This window comes from Macaca thibetana, chromosome 2, assembly GCF_024542745.1.
Source record: "Macaca thibetana thibetana isolate TM-01 chromosome 2, ASM2454274v1, whole genome shotgun sequence".
Lineage (NCBI taxonomy): Eukaryota > Metazoa > Chordata > Mammalia > Primates > Cercopithecidae > Macaca > Macaca thibetana.
The window spans coordinates 44,546,538-44,562,559 of record NC_065579.1 but is presented as its reverse complement, the minus strand read 5'-3'; the positions used below and the strand labels follow the sequence as shown (position 1 = coordinate 44,562,559).

The 16,022-nt window shown below is 39.3% G+C and overlaps 1 protein-coding gene across 11 annotated transcripts in view; it reads left to right on the top strand.

The window, feature by feature from the left end:
- The window catches only part of TFDP2 (transcription factor Dp-2), a 202,415-nt gene that overhangs the window by 88,601 nt on the left and 97,792 nt on the right, over nt 1–16,022 (top strand). The window contains exon 3 of one of the 11 annotated variants that reach the window (XM_050778124.1): nt 8,077–8,111. The exons of the other annotated variants lie outside the window; for them this stretch is intronic. The gene's annotated coding sequence lies outside the window, so the exon portion shown is untranslated. The remainder of the gene's footprint in view (nt 1–8,076; nt 8,112–16,022) is intronic. 11 annotated transcript variants of the gene reach the window in all.

The window sequence follows — 16,022 nt, the reverse complement described above, 5'->3', positions numbered from 1 at the left end:
CAGTGTGCCAATGTTCACAGGCAGGAAAAGATAAATGCCCAGCTCAAATAGAAGCAGATTCTCCCTTCTGTTGCCTTTTTGTTCTATTTGGTCCCTCAAGAAGTTGAATGATGCCCCCCTTCACTGGAGAGGGTGGTTTTCTTTATTCACTCTACCGATTCAAATGCTAGTCTCTTCTAGAAACATCTCATAGACCACCCAGAAACAATGTTTTATCAGCTATCTGGGCATCCTTTAGCTCAGTCAAGTTGACACAAAAATTAACCATCACAGTATTTTTCATCTGTTTTCTTATACTCAGTGTGGTGAGTGTGCAGTGGTAATATATGGTAGCTTTAATTTGTATTTCCCAGATGATTAATGAATTGAGAGCCTTTCCTATATTAATGAATTGAGAGCCAATTTTTGGTTGTAAATTATGCTAAAACGTTGTTGTAGCGTGCAGCTCAGTATCAGATATATTTTAGCTTTATTTCAAGGAACTTAATTATAAGAAGTATTTTACAAAATATATCAAAGGATATTATAACTTGATCCAAGGTTATGAGTATGAAACTTAAAAATAGCATACATTTAATTTTTAAAGTAAGTCTCAAGTGTTAATGTCCTGTAATATGGTACCTAATGAGATTTAGTTTGAGTTGAATTATATTTTTATAATTGAATGTTATTTTCCTGTTGGCTTCAGCTATAAACATTAAAGATGTTCTCATATGAAAATCTTTCAGTGGAATACTATGCAGCCATAAAAAAGGGTGAGTTCATGTCCTTTGTAGGGACATGGATGCAGCTGGAAACCATCATTTTCAGCAAACTATCACAAGAACAGAAAACCAAACACTGCATGTTCTCACTCATAGGTGGGACTTGAACAATGAGATCACTTGGACACAGGAAGGGGAACATCACACACTGGAGCCTATTGTGGGGACAGGGGAGGGAGGAGGGATAGCATTAGGAGATATACCTAATGTAAATGACAAGTTAATGGGTGCAGCACACCAACATGGCACATGTATACATATGTAACAAACCTGCACGTTGTGCACATGTACCCTAGAACTTAAAGTATAATAAAAATAAATAAATAAAAGGAAAGTACACAACAACAAAAAATAAATTAAAAAAAAAGAAAATCCTTCAGTAGACTGAGTTGAAATTTTTTGCCAAAGACAAATAAGTAAGTTGATGACCAATCTCTGTTGGCTGTTGTCATCAGGAACAGTGCTAGACTCAAGTAAGACAATATTTGTAGAGCACTACCCAGTTGTTTGTGTTACTTTTGGAGCCTTAAAATCTTTGAAATGTTCTTAACATCTTGGTTTTCTTTCTGTTTTATCCACTGATACCTTACTCCTAACCCTCCAAGTGTAGTTCTCAGAATTTATTCCATTCTTGCTATCGTCTGAGTTTTTAGAACAAAGTGGAAGGCACAGAACAACCCAAAAACCGTCCCCCTGCCACAAACACATTTTTATATATTTAAGTATAATTTAAATACAAAACTATTGAATGCTGCTAACCTCATTGGCATTTTAAGATCGTATTGTAATGGTAGGCTATTGAGACAACGTGGGACTTGTACCTAGCATAGTGCCTGTCTCACAGGAGCTCACTGTGTGTTTGTTGAGTGGATAAGACAATGAAAAAATTCTACTGTTGGTTTTTTCTCTTTTTAGGTTTTGTTGGGAGCTTCCGTTTGTTGTCCCCTGCCTGCCAGTTTTGGATCTTTAATTTTAAAAAGGGTATTTAAGATGGATATGAGGAAGTTACTATTATGCTGGGCGCAGTGGCTCACACCTATAATCCTAATGCTTTGGGAGGCCAAAGTGGAAGGATCACTTGAGGCAAAGAGTTCAGGAAAGTTGCTATTAGTAAAATTTTCAAAGTGGAACTTTCTCTCGAGATAACCTCATACAGACAAGTCAAAAAGGAGAATGGTAAAATTGTAAAATGACTGGAAAATAAATATACATTTTAGTGATTTTTTTATGTAGTACTTATTTTGGGAGGATCTAATTATTCAAGTACCCATTAAAATGAAAAGCAAAGTTAATGTTATCTTTATATTATTTAAGATACATCCCTGAGATTTAAAAAATTCTACAATATATATTGGATTACTTATGAACAAAGAGAACTAGAAAAAACATGTTTTAAGAAGAGATAAATAAAAGAAGTTCCAAATAGGAGGAAAGAAAGCTGTAGAGGGGCCGGGCACAGTGGCTCAAGCCTGTAATCCCAGCACTTTGGGAGGCTGAGGCAGTCAGATCACCTGAGATCAGTAGTTTGAGACCAGTCTGGCCAACATGGCAAAACCCTGTCTCTACTAAAAATACAAAAAAAATTAACTGGACGTGGTGGCCAACGCTGGTAGTCCCAGCTACTTGGGAGGCTGAGGCAGGAGAATTGCTCGAACCTGGGAGGCAGAGATTGCAGTGAGCCGAGATTGCACCACTCCACTCCACCCTGGGCGACAGAGCAAGACTGTGTCAAAGAAAGAAAGAAGAGAGAGAGAGGGAGAGAGGGAGGGAGGGAGGGAGGGAGGTAGGCAGGAAGGCAGGAAGGCAGGAAGGCAGGAAGGCAGGAAGGCAGGAAGGCAGGAAGGCAGGAAGGCAGGAAGGAAGGAAAGAAGGAAGGAAGGAAGGAAGCTGGAGAGAACAGTGACACTATATTTCAGTAGCATCTGTTATCCTAGATGATGTTGAAGAGTTTTGTTGAATGCTTTTTTTTCCACAACTCTCTTCTACTCTGAATTATAAAATGTAATAGTGTGGTATTAGAAAAGACAGCTAATCCTTTAGAAGTTGGTCATATATTATTTTGACCATTGGTCATTGATTATTTTACTGGCCAGTTTGTGAAGCTTTTCTTGATTTTTTTTTTTCCCCAGATCTTTAGACCTCACTATGAAACAACCCACTTGTTAAGAAACATTGATACAGTCATTGGAAAATCTTAACCTATGTAGTAGAATGGCCACAAGCAAATGCATGAGGCTTAGGCCTGAAACTTCAGGGTTTTGTTTGATACATGTATCAATTTATATAGAATTGATCAAAGCATATATATGACTGCTACTGATTACCATAGAAAAATAGCTGAGTAACTGTTGCTTTATTCTGTAACATCAGTGTGTGTAATAAATAAATTTTGTTCATTGTCTCCAGTTCTGGCACACAGTTCCTAAAACCCTTGGAATCTCCAAAGTGATGAGTGTCTTTTGTACTCTAATGAGAAGATTGTTGGCTGGGGTCCCCTAGATAGCTTTAGGATGGGGGCTGGTGCCAGAAAGACCAAGAATTGGAACTTTCAGCCCCACCTCTGACTTCCAGCAGGGAGAGAGGGCCTGGAGATTTAGATGATTACAAATGGCCATGATTTAATCAATCATGCTTACATAAAGAAACCTCTATAAAACCCCATAAATGACAGTTTGGAGAGCTTCTGGGTTGGTGGACACAGTGAGGTACTGGGAGGGTGGCATGCTTGGAGGTGGCATGGAAGCTCTGGGCACCCACCCTACCCCTGCCCCATTGCCCTGTCCTGTGTTTCTCTTGGATTTGGCTGTTGTCTTCCTGAGTCGTAGTAGCCTTTTAAACAAACCAGTAATAGTAAGTAAAGTGCTTTACTGAGTTCTGTGTCATTTCAGCAAATTATTAAATCTGAGGCGGGGTCATGGGAACCCTCAAATTTGTAGTCTGTAGGCAGAAACGGGAATAGCCTGGGCATGTCGTCTGTGGCTAGCATCTGATGCGGGGGGCAGGGGGGCAGTCTTATGGGACTGAGCTCTTAGTCTGTGAGGTCTGGGCTAACTCCAGGTAGTTACTATCAGAATTGTATTGAATTGTTGGACACCTAATTGGTGTCTGAAAAATTGGAGAATTGGTTGGTGTGATTAAAAAAAAAAAAAAAAAACCCAAACATTTGGTGTCAGAAGTGTTGTCAGTAAAAACAGTTCATTATCAGGTACTTAAATTCAAAGATGGTCTAGATTTTATTTGTTTGATCACTGGGTTCTCTCTTTTAATATTGAGGGTTAGTTATCAAGGTAGTTTTTAAATGACTTGGACATTTTGAAAATAGAATAAAAATACTAATTTACAAAATTTCTAGAAAACAAGGGTTAAATCAGGCTGTATAATCAGTGAAGATATAAGCCCTTTAAGGCAATATCCTTATCTCCGTTTCTGTTAAATTTGAGTTTGGGATCTTCTAAGATAATTGTGACTATTTTGTAGGCCATAAGGAGAAAAGTGACATCTGGTATATCTGAACAATAGACCTTAAAGGATTCTAACCCAAACGCATACCAAGCTTGATTGGTATTGAACTGGCCTGGGGAAAAATATGTCATAATAGCAGAAACTCTGTGATGGTATGGATGGAGAACTTTATAAAGCCAAGGAACTGAATCCAGGCACTGTAGTCAAAGAGGAAAACTTCTAGCATCTCCCTGTAGCCATACATAATTCTGTAGGTATTACCATTCCCTCTCAACTTACTCTGTATTATTAGGGAAATAAAGTCTTTCTCTAACATTTTTCTGTTCTCATAATATGGTTTGAAATGCAGTCACTTTTACTTAAACTTACCTTTTGGAGTAAAATAATTTATGGAATTCATAGCACTCAAATTGTTTCACCAGAGTACTTGTAGAAATTCTGGATTAGTTGATTAACTACAGTTCATAGCTTCCCAGTTGCACATTATTCTTAGGTTTCAAAAATTCCGTTCTGAATAAGAGATACAAAACAACCCACCCAGAAACAAATTATTTTCTTGGTTGGCAGAGCAGTATCATTCTTAACACACATGAAATTGAGCTAAGAACCAGAGCTAATCCAAGATTTTAGAGTTGTCTTAGCTCTGCTAATTTTCTTTATTATTTTGCTTGTATTTTCATTTTCACACAATTCTCTCAAGTGATTAAGCTGTACTTAAGTATTTTTTAAAATTTTGTCTTTAAAAAGGTTCTTACTGTTTTGTTTCAGAAAGGACATGCTATAGCTAATACACTTTTTGTAATCTTATGGTGGCCATGGAAATGTCCATTCAGACCTCCTGCTGGTGGGAGGCACAAATGACTGACAGTCCCAGCTGTGGCCCCTCTGGATCCACCACCTCATCCTTGCTGAGGTCACACTGATGGTGACTCCACATGGCCGGTGAGTCAGTGAGTGTAGGCCTGTTCATAAGGAACACAGTTCTCTAATCGGCAGGGCATTACTTCCTATTACTGCATAATAATTACCCTAAAATTTAACAACTTAAATATTCATCTCACATGGTTTCTGAGGATCAGGAATCTGGGAGTAGCTTACGTAGGTATTTCTGCCTCAGGGTCCCTCATGAGGTTGTAGTCAAGCAGTTGGCCAGGGCTGTAGTCACCTGTAGGCTGGACTAGGGCTGGAAGATGTTCTTCCAGGATGGCTCTCATATTCATACATGGGTGTTGGCAAGAGCCTACAGTTCCTTGCTGGCTGCTGTTGGCCTCAGATCCTTGTCACATGGTTGTCTCCATAGGGCAACAACTAACATACTTTTTCAGGGTCCAGATTTGTTGGGGACAAGTAAGAGTAGTTTGGTTTTTGTCTTAGGTATCATTTATTTTGAGATGCTTTTTCTAAACATCACTCCCACCAAGGGTTGCCAGATATAGCAAGTAGAGGACAATATTTGGAACGTACTTTTACTAAAAAATTATTCATTGTTCATCTAAAATTCATATTTAACTGGGTGTCTTATATTTTATCTGATAGCCTTTCTGGGTTTAGTTTGTCTTCTCTGTGCACCTATGATACCCTGTGCTATCCCGTTTCTGTATTTACTGCGCTATATTTTAATTGTCTATTTAGTTGCCAGTATCTTCCTACTAGGGTGAAACTTCTCTGTTTCTCTATGGGAATAAACTGTGTCTTGTTTTTTGTTGTTGTTGTTGTTGTTGTTTTTTATTCACTGTTACATCCCCAGTGCCAAGCACTGTGCTTGACCTATAATAGGTACTCAGTAGCCAGGCACGGTGGCTCACACCTGTAATCCCAGCACTTTGGGAGGCCGAGGCGGGCGGATCACGAGGTTAGGAGTTCGAGACCAGCCTGACCAACATGGTGAAACCCCATCTCTACTAAAAATACAAAAATTAGCCAGGCATGGTGGTGCGTACCTGTAATCCCACCTACTCAGGAGGCTGAGGCAGGAGAATCACTTGAACCCTGGAGGCGGAGGTTGCAGTGAGCCGAGATTGTGCCACTGCACTCCAGCCTGGGTGACAGAGCAAGACTCTGTCTCAAAAAAAAAAAAAAGGGGTACTCAGTAAATTCATGTGGGCTTTCCAAGAATGAAAACACTTGGTCTTATAATTGCATACACTTTTCTCCTCCACCTTTTTTTCCTCCTCAACATTGATTATCATGATGAATCTCAGTGGAATGCTAATGCAGCAAAAGGGCTAGTAATTCCAAGATTCAAGAACTTGTGTTATCACTTTATATATAAGCTTCAGGTTCCCTTCTGGTAGCTGGAGATAATATCTGTTTCCTCTTGGAAACAGGAAAAAAAATGATAAAGCCTACTCTTTTCTAGGATTGTGCTGGCTTCAATAATTAGAAGCTGGGCTTTATGTAATGATAATAGGTTTTAAGTAGCAGTAATAAGGACATGGAATCAAATAGGTCTGAGTTTCAATGTTAGCCATGTCACATACTAAAGGTGACTTCTTGGGCAAAATTTGTCATGTTTCAAAATGTCAATTTTCTTATCTCTAAAATGGGAGTGATCATGCAATTTCATAAGGGCTATTGTGAGGACTAAATTATAAAACAAGTGACCTCGCCTAGCGGAGTGCCTGTTTTTGGCACATGGTAGGTACACTGCAAATCCCTAATGAAGCTACTTGGGGCTACTATATGTTCCTTGAGTGATTCTGTCTTTTGATTGATAGACATTTATAATTCCACCAATTGTAGATTCTCATTCAAGCACGTATACCAAATATCTGAACCTATGTTTTATCTCTTACCGAGGTGGATTACCATGGCCACAACACACCAGAAGAATAAAATTAACCTGTTTTATGATCATCTAAATAGCTCATTTCTCTTAATATGTAGATGAACCATTCAGTGCTTCCTCTCCCAGTGACAGGAAGAGACTGACTGCATTGTAGGATCAAAAGGGGATGTTTTTATGATTGTTGTCTGCCACAAACTAGTTATCTCTGTGGTGATTTCCCCAATATTTCCTGCTTTAAATCCAGATCAGAAAGCTCATGAGGTTCCACTTTCTCAGTCTTTGGCTCTTCTGAAAATCAAGTTCAAGTATAACTTTTGGCCCTTCACATCTCCGGAGGTTTCTGTCCTTAATAGTCTTACATGCATTAGAATTGTTGATTGTACCATCTCTTATGTCCCTAACACTGTCTTTTCCCACTTGATCCATGCTTTTTAGTTTCATGAATAAGAAAAGTGAATCTCATAAAGGTAAAATGACTTACTGCTGACCACACACATAGTCAGCTGGGATTTGAACCTAGGTATGTTGACTTCATTGCAATATGCATACCACATGCCAGTTGTTTTAGTGGATGAGAATTATGAAACCTGTGCACTGATATGCAAACACGAGGTGTTAATATTATGAAGTGCCACCCCGAGATACAAGATAACCCCTATAGCAGAGAGTTTATAATCGATTTAAGGAGAACTGATACATAAATAAATAACAAAAGATAGTGTCAGTGATTCATATAGGCAAAACAAGCTACTAAAATCATAATTGTTTTTAGCCATATAGAATATTTGTTTTTAGCCATATAGAATATTTGTTGATATTAATCTCACTTTGTGTCTGGATTCTTGTACTTAGCATAATGTTTTCAAGATTCATTCATGTTGTATGAATCAGTAGTTCTTTTCTATTACTAAACACTATTCTATTCTATGATATACCACCATTCCTATATCCAGTCATGGGTTGATGAACATTTTTGTTTCACTTGTGGACCATTATTAATAAAACTGCTATGAACATTCAAATACAAGCTTATGTGTTGACATAAGTTTTCATCTCTCTAAGGTAAATACCTAGAAGTGGAATTGCTGGGTCATACGGTAAGTGTATATTTAACTTTATAAGCAGTTACCAAACATGTTTCCCAAAGTGTTTTTACAAGTTGGTATTCCCATCAGCAATGTGTGTAAGAGTTCTAGTGCCCTGTGTCCTTGCCAACACTTGGTATGGTCAGTTTTTTTTTTTCCATTTTAGTGATTCAAGTGAGTTTGGTGCTCAGTGTGGTTTTAATTTGTATTTCCCTAATGACTAATGATATTATGAATCTTTTCATATGATTATTTGCCATCAGCATATCTTCTTTGGTTACGTAAGTGTTTAAATCTTTTGCAGATTTTTTATTGAGTTGTCTTGTTATTGTCTTATTCATGTTACAAGTCCTTTATCACATGTATATTTTGCAAACATTTCTCCCAGGCTATCATGTGTCTTTTTCTTCTCTTAACTTTTTAAAGACTTCTCCAGTATCTCCTGCTTAAAATCCAGATCAGAAAGCTCATAAGGTTCTACTTTCTCAGTCTTAACCTTTTAAAGTTAAGAGATTTTGAAGAGCAGACATGTTTTATATCTTGATACATCAGTCTGTTTATGTTGCTATAAAGGACTCATGAGGCAGGATAATTTATAAAGAAGTTTATTTTGGCTCATGGTTATGCAGGCTGTACAGGAAGCATGATGCCAGCATCTACTTCTGGTGAGGGCTTTGGGAAGCCTACGGTCATGGCAGAAGGCAAAGGAGAGTCAGCAAGTCATATGGCAAGAGGGGGAGCAAGAGAGATGGGGAGAGGTGCCATACTGTTTTAAACAACCAGATCTCATGTGAATTACTCATTACCATAGAGATGACACCAAGCCATTCATGAGGGATTCTCCTCCATGACCCAAACACCCCCATCAGGTCCCACCTCCAACATTGAGGATTACATTTCAGCATGAGATTTGGAGCAGACAAACATCTAACCTGTATCACTTAATGTGCAATTTTTCAATTAAAAAAGATAGTTTGTGGTCCTTTGTATCCTATTTAAGAAATCTAAGCCAGGCAGGGTGACTTGAGCCTAGTAGTTCCAGCTCCTTGGGAGGCTGAAGTGGGAGAATCCCTCGAGCCCAGGAGTTAGAGACCAGCCTCGGCAACATAGTGAAACCCTGTCTCAGAAAGAAAAGAGGAAGGAAAAGAAATTTTTGCCTAAGCCAATAATACTAAGATTTTCTTGCACATTTTCCTGTAAGTTTTTACGTTGCTATATTCCTTTATTTTCCTAGAACTTTCCTAGAAGTTTTCTAATTTTAGCTCTTAAATTTAAGTCTATGATAAGTTTGGTTTTTTGTGCTTTTCCAAGACAGTCTTGCTCTGTCACCTAGGCTGGAGTGCAGTAGCACAGTCACAGCTCACTGCAGCCTTGACCTCCTGGGCTCAAGCTATCCTCCCACCTCAGCCTCCCAGGTAGCTGGGACTACAGACATGTGCCACCACACCCAGCTAATTTTTAAATTTGTTGTAGATATGGGGTCTCCTTATGTTGGCTAGGCTGGTCTCGAACTCTTGGGCTCAAGCAGTCCTCCCGCTTCAGCCTCCCAAAGTGCTGGGATTACAAGCGTGAGTCGCTAAGTCCAGCCTTGTGATAAATTTTGAGTTAATTTTTGTATATGGAATAAGAGGAAAGGTTTATTTTTGTTTCATATGAATATCCAATCATTCCAGCAACAACTAGTGAAAAGATTATCCTTTCCCATAGAATTGCTTTGTACCTTTGTCAAATATCAATTGACTATATAATTGAGGATCTGTTTCTAGATTCTTTTCTGTTCCATTGAAGTATGTGTCTATCTTCATGCCAATACCGTACTGTCTTGGTAGCTCAGCGGTTCTCAGTGAAGGACAATTTTGCCCCTAGGGGACATTTGGCAATATCTGGAGACCTTTTTCTTTGTTTTTTTTTTTTTTTTTGAGATGGAATCTCACTCTGTCTCCCAGGCTGAAGTACAGTGGTGCAACCTCTGCCTCCGAGGCTTAAGCAGTTCTGCCCCATCAGCCTCCCGAGTAGCTGGGATTACAGGTGCATGCCACCACGCCCAGCCAATTTTTGTATATTTAGTAGAGATAGGATTTCACCACATTGGCCAGGCTAGTCTCAAACTCTTGATCTCAAGTAGTCCACCCACCTTGGCCTCCCAAAGTGCTAGATTACAGGCCTGAGCCACCGCGCCAGGCCTGGAAACATTTTTGATTGTCACAACTTGGTGGGTAGGCAGGAAGTTTGCCCCTGGGTAGAGGTAGAGGCCAGGGATGGTGCTGAAGATTCTGCAGTGCACGGGAGAGTCTTCCAGAAAAAAGAAATAGCTGGTCCAAAATGTCAGTAGCGCCAAGGTTGAGAAACTCTGCTATAGCTGTATACTAAGCCTTAAAACCGGATAGTGTAATCTTTCAATTTTGTTATTTTACAAAGTTGTTTGAGCTATACTAGGTCCTTTGCATTTTATATAAATTTTAGAATCAACCTTATACACTTCTACAAAAAATGTCTGCTGAGATTTGATTAGGATTACATTGATCTGTAGATAAATTTGGGAAGAACTGACATACTAACAATTTTGAATCTTCTGATTGATTGATTGATTGATTGATTGATTTTTGAGATGGAGTCTCGCTCTGTCGTCCATGCTGGAGTGCAGTGGCGTGATCTCGGCTCATTGCAACCTCTGCCTTCCAGATTCAAGCAAATCTCCTGCCTCAACCTCCCAAGTAGCTGGGAGCATATATTTATTTTATTTTTATTTTTTTGAGACAGAGTCTCACTCTGTCGCCCAGGCTGGAGTGCAGTGGCGTGATCTCAGCTCACTGCAAGCTCCGCCTCCCAGGTTCACACCATTCTCCTTCCTCAGCCTCCCGAGTAGCTGGGATTACAGGCATGTGCTACCACACCCAGCTAATTTTTTGTGTTTTTAGTAGAGACAGGGTTTCACCATGTTATCCCAGATGGTCTCCATCTCCTGACCTCGTGATCCGCCTGCCTCGGCCTCCCAAAGTGCTGGGATTATAGGCGTGAGCCACTGTATCTGGCCACTAGGAGCATATAGAAAGGCTAAAAGAGACAGAGAAGAGAAAACAGGGAACTAAAAGCAGTTCAGTGTCACAGAAGGATAGGTGTCTGGGATAAGAGTAAAGATGAAAACAAGAACCATTATCATAAAGGACCTTTTTTTTTTTGAGATGGAGTCTTGCTCTATCACCCAGGCTGGAGTGCAGTGACTGGATCTTAGCTCACTGCAAGCTCTGCCTCCTGGGTTCAAGCGATTCTTCTGCCTCAACCTCCCAAGTAGCTGGAATTACAGACGCTTGCCACCACGCCCAGCTAATTTCTATATTTTTAGTAGAGATGGGGTTTTACCATGTTGACCAGGCTTGAACTCCTGACCTCGGCCTGTGATCTGCCCGCCTCGGCCTTCCACAGTGCTAGGATTACAGGCGTGAACCATCACACCCAGCCTGAATCTTCTAATTTATAAACATGTTTTTTCTCTCCATTAATTTGTCTTCTATAGTTTCAGCAATATATTGCAGTTTTCATTGTATAGCTCTTGTACATATTTTGTTAGAGTTATCCCTAAATATTTAATATTTTTATGCTATTGTAAATAATGTTTAAAATTTTTAATATCTGATTTCGTTTTGTTGGTAGAAGATAGAAATACAGTTAGTTTTTGTATATTGACCTTGCCGCCTGTGACCTTGCCAAACTGTGACCTTGTCAAACTCTTCTAGTCCATTTTTATAGATTCTGTAGGATTTTCCATATAGGCCAATATTTTGTTTGTATACAAAAAAGTTTTACATATTCCTTTCTTATTTTATACCTTTCATTTCCTTTCTTGACTCATTACACTGGCTGAGCCCTCTAGTTCATTGTCAAAGTAGTAAAGGTGTACATCATTGTCTTGTTCCTGATTTTAGGGGAAAAGTATTCAATTTTTTTTACCATAAGTATGATTTTTAGCTATGGGTTTTCTATAGTTTGATTTTTAGCATTTTGAGTGAGTTCCCATCTATTCCTTGTCTGCTGAGAGTTTTTGTCATAAATGATTGTTGAATTTTGTTAAATGCCTTACCTGCATCTATTGAAGATGATAGTGTAGTTTTTCTTTTTTATTCTGATGATATGGGGAATTATATTGATCGATTTCCCAATGTTAAACCAACCTTCTATCATTCATGGGTTAAACTCCACTTAGGCATATGTTGTCCTTTTTATATATTCTAGAATTCAGTTAGCTAAAATTTCATTTAGAATTTTCGTGAGTGTTCATGAGGGATATTGGGCTGTAGTTTACTTATAATGGTTTTGTTTTGTTATTTTCTTTGTATGCCTTTTCTAAAGTACCTTTTAACCTTAGTCACCATCTTACTTTTGCTCACTATTTTCAGAGGATGAACACTTTTTATAAGAAGTCTGTGTTTTGAGTGCTATATGCCAGGAACTACAAGAAGCCCTTCATATTCATTATTTCATATAATCTTCAGAACCTTCTTGCAAGATAGGTGCTATTATCATACCCATTTTAGAGGTGGAAAAAATGGAGACTCGGAGCAGTTAATTAATTTCCCAAGTGATAGAGGCAATTCAAATTAAGTCTTTCAGGCTGAGCACAGTGGCTCATACCTGTAATCCCACCACTCTGGGAGGCTGAGGCAAGAGGATCACGTGAGCCCAGGAGTTTGAGACCAGCCTGAGCAACGTAGTACAACCTTGTCTCTACAAAAAAAATTTAAAAGTTAGACGGGCATGGTGCCATACTCCTGTAGTCCCAGCTACTGGGGAGGCTGAGGTGGGAGGGTTGCTTGAGCCTGGGAAGTCAAGGTTGTAGTGAGCTGTGATTGTGCCACTGTACTCCAGCCTGGGCAAAAGAGCGAGACCCTATAAAATAAAAAATCAAGTCTTTCAGATCAGAGGTCGAAAACTTCTCTGCATTTATATCTTTCTCTAGAAATCTTTTATTAGTTTGAAATATTATTGACAAAACAAGGAGGAATTCAGAAAACTATACCTCTACTGATCTTTTTTTTTTTTAACTTTTTTTCTCTTTTTTTGATTTTTTTTTTCCTTAAGACAGGGTCTCGCTCTGTCATCCAGGCTGGAGTATAGTGGTACGACCTCGGCTCACTGCAATGTCAGTCTCCCAGACTCAAGCAATTCTCCTACTCAGCCTCTTGAGCAGCTGGGATTACGGGTACATGCCACCACGCCCAGCTAATTTTTGTATTTTTAGTAGAGATGAGGTTTCACCACATTGTCCAGGCTGGTCTTGAACTCCTGGGCTTAAGAAATCAGCTCACCTCATCCTCCCAAGGTGCTAGGATTACAGGTGTGAGCCACCACACCCAGCTAATCTCAGAGCACCTCTTTATGCTAATTGGTTTTAATATTCTCTGTGTGCTTATTTTTCAGTTTGAGAGTATCTAATAATTAGCATATTAGGGCCAGGAGCGGTGGCTCACGCCTGTAATCCCAACACTTTGGGAGGCTAAGGCAGGTAGATCATCTGAGGTCAGGAGCTCAATTTCAGCCTGGCCAACGTGGTGAAACCCCGTCCCTACTAAAATGCAAAAATTAGCTGGGCATGGTGACAGGCGCCTTTAATCCCAGCTACTCGGCGGGCTGAGGCTGGAGAATCACTTGAACCCGGGAGGTGGAGGTTGCAATGAGCCGAGATTGCGCCACTGCACTGGAGCCTGGGCAAGAAGAACGAAACTCTGTCTCAAAAAAAAAAAAAAAAAAAATAGCATGTTAGTTCACTAATTTGTAAGTTTTATCAAGCACACATTATTGTGGATTAACTTGAATGTTTCTAATTGGATATGTCAACCTAAAATGAAGCAATAGAGGCAAAACAAACATAAATGATAGTTTATTTGGGCAAAGCTTAAGGATTACAACCTGGGAACATAGATTCAAGTTGCCCTGAGTATACACTCCTGTTAGCAGCAGTTACAAATGGAGTTTGAAAGGCAAAATAGGGGGACAGGGAGTAGACTGTACAAAGTTGTTAGGAATTCTCACTGGTTTACAGAAATAACATTAATTAGTGATTGACTATACATTGTTAACCTATAAGGTGTGGATTATAGTGTTATTATAATTCACACCTGCTGTGGATTATTAAGCTAATTTATGGCTACTTGTGGCAATAGTAAGCAGTTTCAACAGATGAATACATAGCTCAAAGGAGGGGAGTAGGCATGATTGTAATCTCATTTTAATGTCTATCTAGGCCTGATATTTAAAAGGACTTGCATTCCTCAGATAAAAGTTATTTTCTCAGTTGCTACAGTGCTTCAGTTTAAACTTCACATCTATTGGAAGTCTTTCAACTTTATTAATCTGGATTAGAGGTTCCTTGAGAGAAAATGCCACTTTCTTTTTTAATATCCTGTATTTAATGTGCTCAATAGTATCAGTAGGCATATTTCTGTTTATGTAAGGTTGTAGTGTGGCTTAAGGCAGAAGAGGGGCAAGAGCACACGAGAAGCTCTCTCTTCCACTTACCTGCCTTTCCCAGGTTAAATGTGTGCTAGATTATTTTCACACCTTTCGGGCTCAAAAAATCAACTGGGAAGCCCGAGTTTAGATGACAGCTAGCTGGTGGGACCCAACTTAATTTTCTCTATTATGCTTCGGTCAAATTTGGGAAAATACACAAAAAAGCAAAGCTACAAATAGAAACTGGGAATACAGATTAAAATGTGCCAGGCAACAGGAGGAATTTCGATGAGTAGAAATGAAGATAGATCTCTGAGACAAAATAGCCGGGACAGGCAGGAAAAAGGTAGATTTCTACCCTTCTCTACTTCATACCTACAAATTTAAGGAAGTGGGATCTTTACCAACCAGAAACTTGGCAGCTTCCCACCAACCCCATGTTGCAACTGCTATCTGCAACAACCAGGGCTCTTTTTCTCCCTCCCATCTCTCTTATCATTACCTCTGTACTTCCCTTGGTGACCAGAGCGCTGTAAAGGCAGTGGCAGAAGTGGATTTGTTGGGGTACGTTTTCAGATGTGATGAAGTAGTGGTGAGAAGGGGCAAAGAGAAAATCCATGGGAGCAGTATGCCTTTTCTCAGGCCCTACTTTAGACAGACATACAGATTAAGCTTTTTATTATGGAAAATTTCAAATATTTACAGGAGTAAAGAGAACAGTTTAATAAACCAATCATCAGCTTAAACAACTCTTAGTTAGGTCCTGTTTTTGACTAGAGAAGAACTATATTCTGTTTCAAAGTATGTAGGATTAGATTGCCAATCACATGCACATGGAACAAGACAACAGGGTCAGAAGATCTTCCTTAGTTTATCAGCGCCATAGTAAATCTGGGATCCATACATTAGATATACAAATTGACTTCAAGTCATGACAAACTGAACTGTTGAGCAAAATTCTGTTATCTAAAGAGTATATAATTTTAATTTGATCATCAAAGGGATCTTTAATCCCCCAAATAGATGAGAGCCATAGTATTATGTGACTGCTCAATACTAGATCTGGCATGTGTGGATAAAATTTAAAGTCAGGCCAGGCATGGTGGCTCACACCTGTAATCCCAGCACTTTGGGAGAACCCAAGGTGGGTGGATCACTTGAGATCAGGATTTTGAGACCAGCCTAGCCAACATGGTGAAATCCCATCCCTACTAAAAAAAAAAAAAAAAAAAAAAAAATTCAAAAAATTAGCCAGGCATGGTGGCATTCGCCTGTAGTCCCAGCCACTTGGGAGGCTGAGGCAGAAGAATCCTTTGAACCCAGGAGGTGGAGGTTGCAGTGATCTGAGATACTGCCACTGCACTCCAGCTTGGGCGACAAAGTGAGACTTGGTCTAAAAAAAAAAAGAAAAAAAAAGTCAAATAATACCGAGGTGGACAGATACCACCTAGAATTTACTTTTTTCTTAGCAAACAC